This window comes from Hydra viridissima, unplaced genomic scaffold (genome assembly GCF_058129835.1).
Source record: "Hydra viridissima isolate aposymbiotic clone 2 unplaced genomic scaffold, HvirCarnegie_v1 scaffold_16, whole genome shotgun sequence".
NCBI lineage: Eukaryota > Metazoa > Cnidaria > Hydrozoa > Anthoathecata > Hydridae > Hydra > Hydra viridissima.
In genome coordinates this window covers 3,326,263-3,329,728 of record NW_028324315.1, presented here as the reverse complement: position 1 = coordinate 3,329,728, position 3,466 = coordinate 3,326,263, and the positions used below count along the sequence as shown (strand labels likewise).

The window sequence follows — 3,466 nt, the reverse complement described above, 5'->3', positions numbered from 1 at the left end:
TTTTGAGTGTTTTAGGTCACTTTTTTAAATTGTTTTACCTTTTTGTCAGTAAACATTTAAGGAGTTCATTTCTTCCAATAAAATGCTTTGTTTAATTTATATGTAAACTGAAGTATTTCAAAAATATTTCTTGCTACTCAGTTTAAAGTCTTAAATTAGTTTACACCGTCCAAATTTTTAAACTTCAACTTTGTTTTTTAGATTTTAGTTTGTGAGAAATTGCTATTTGGGAAAAGTTTGAGGCTAATGACAAACAAATCTTCCTAAGCTCTGCTGTTTTGGTGATGGATTAAAGTACCATCGTTACAACAGATGAAAAGAACATTTAAATACAGAGGTTCTCCAAATGTTTTTTGACAGAAATTGATTCAACTTGGCTTTTGATCGCATTATGCATTTGAATCTGCTGCTGCCCAGTGTTATTTTTAAATCTTGGTTAGTTGGGTTATTTCTGAAAGAAGGTTAAAAAACCCAAATGTTTTAGAATGAAATTGTTGCAGTTTTAGTTTCATACAACGAGCCCATGTTTTCATTGTTCAAACTTACAGTTACCCATCGACTTATTCAAATGCCCACAAGTTTTTTCGTTCAAAGGGAGGGAGCCAGCACACAAATTCGTTGAAAAAGTATCGCTTCTCGGCCTAATGGCTAAGATCAAGTGTAGTATATTTTGATTGATAGTAAAAGTTCTTTAAAAGTTTTTGATTGAGTTTTCTTATTGAGTTTAAAAAAATTAGTTTTATTTTACTTCGGTGGCTTGTTATCTGGTTCTTACATCTAGCTGTGAAGACACCCCGCGTAAGAGACTTTTTTCTTCAAAACGCTCTTTCCTCCTCCGCAGGGGCGAAAATAGACAATTTATAGACTCTTCTGTAGCGAAGCCTTTGCTACAGAAACTTTTCTTATCTGCTAGTTTATTAACTAGTTGACTCTTAAGATATACAGCTTTTGCTGTATATCAACTATATTTATAAGCCGAATTTATTTCGCAGGGTTTTTTCTTGATTTCCTTTGACAAAAATCTTGGAGTAGCTACCTAGCTACAAAAACATTAAACAAGTAACATTTTTCTTTTTTCTCTTAAAATACAAGTAAGAGAACCAAAAATCTAAAGATGCAAAACTTAAGCAAAAATTCACCGAACAAACATCTTCCTGAAAATAAAGAGGGACATCAAAAAGAAAATGAAAGAAAGAACGTGGCTGAGAATGGCTCCGGCAGCGCCATCTCAACAAAACCGCATTTTGCTGACCGAAAAGAAAATAAATCTGCTGACCCAAAAAATTCAGCAGAAAGCAAAAACACGCAAATAAACAGACCAGCGCTATCTTTCGCTGAGGCCCTTAAAAGCGCTCAAGAAAGAAAAACAAACCAACCACCGCTACCCAGAGCGGCTGAATTAAAATCAAAAAAGGAGGAAATCCACCAACGGATCTTCCATACGAAAACTTACACCCCCGACCAAACACCGGCCGGCATAGAAAAAAAAGTGACTGAAATAATGTCAACAATACAAAAAGAGACTGGGACGGGAAGTATAACTTCCATCCAGTATAAAGGTAAAGGCGAATACGCCATAGAGATGAAGACAAAAGAGCTAGTCCAACATCTGCTCCTTAAAGGTCTCCACTTTCCGGGAGATCCACAAAAGGCCCCCACAAAGGCGAGAAGGAACCCAATACTTTTGATAACAATCAAAACGGACGCCTCAACGCTAAATGAAGAAATAGCCGATGCGCTTAGCCCGTTCGGTAAGATTGTAAATATAAGTTATGGCTATTATAATAACAACAGACTCATACGTGACGGGAGAAGACTCGTACATATCATACCAACAGTCGACATCGAAAAAATCCCCCCCACAATAACAATTGACTACCGAATTCATCCAATGTACTTCCGAGGAAAAACAACATTACAGACAAAAACACCACAACAAGAGACCGAAAAACTCTTACAAGACCTAGAGATATCTGACTCAGACACTGCCACTGACGAAATGTCACAGGACGAAGAGGAAGAAAAAGACACAGAGGAAAAACAAAAACAAGACACGAACACCCCAACCGACATACCAGACACACAAAACAAAGAGACTGAAAAGAGAAAGGAAATGACACCCAAACCAGCACCCAGACCCCCAACAGTAAAAATACCACAACACAAAACAGTAACCCACCATGAGCAAACACCAGAAACACAGGACAACACAAATAAAACAAACACAGAAAATACACCTACAAACAGCGCTGACGTCACAAAAACGCCACGAAACTCGACTCCGACTCCTACCCCAATGGAAACAGAACCCACAATGACAGACGTAAAACCGGACACCGTACAAAAACCCCCTAAAAGGAAAAGCGCAACAACTCCAACAAAAGAAAAAAAACTAAACGACATAAAAACGAAACGAAAACCTAACCGACTAGAGACCTAACTTAACCAACTACACACACGATAATCTCCAAACTAAAAAATAAAAATAAAAATGACTATTACAATAAAAACAATGAATACAGCTGGTATGCGAAATCTCCAGAGGAGAAGGGAGATTTTGCATAACATACAGCAATCAGAACAACACATAACTTTTCTACAAGAGACGCACATCACGCCTGACTTGTACAGACAAACAGCTACGCTATGCACAGGCACCATACTATTCAGCTCCGGAAAACAAAACACCGACGGAACAATCATACACATAAAAGACCCTACAATCAAACCGACAAACACCGTAAACGACGTACAAGGTAAATACCAAATCACAGACATACACATCGACAAACTAGACATTACTATGATAAACGTATACGCACCATCAGGAAACACCACACAACACCAATACAAACGAAAAGAATTCTGGGAAAACCTAAAAAACATACTAAGCACGCCCAGAATTCGAGACAGACATTACATACTGGCGGGTGACTTTAACGTAACACTTTCAGACAAAGACAGACGTTCACCAGCAATACAAAAATACAGATGCATTTCACAACACGCACTACAAGACCTTATTTACACCTTAGACGTAGAAGACATTTACCGCACACTCCACCCAAACGAACAACAATACACACACTATCACAACCAGACAAAGACGAGAACAAGAATAGACAGAATCTACACAAGCAAGACTCTAAGACAATACATCACAAATGCAGAACACCAACCCACCACACTTTCAGACCATTATAACGCACCGACAATCACCATAAACGTACAGCCCCAACCGAGAGGAAGGGGATACTGGATACTGAACAACACCCTACTAAACGACAAGACATACATAGACCTCATGACAAAACAAATAACCACGCAAACAGAAAAACACCCAGACTTTAGACAACTACCGGAATGGTGGGAAAATACAAAAAAACAGATAAAAGAAACAACACTGAAATACGCACACAAACGATACAAACAGAACAAAACACAAGAACTGAGACTAACGAGAAAA

At 38.1% G+C, this 3,466-nt stretch overlaps 1 pseudogene; it reads left to right on the top strand.

The window, feature by feature from the left end:
- Positions 1–628: 628 nt before the first annotated feature.
- LOC149877392 (U2 spliceosomal RNA) lies at positions 629–798 on the top strand (annotated as a pseudogene).
- Positions 799–3,466: the final 2,668 nt, after the last annotated feature.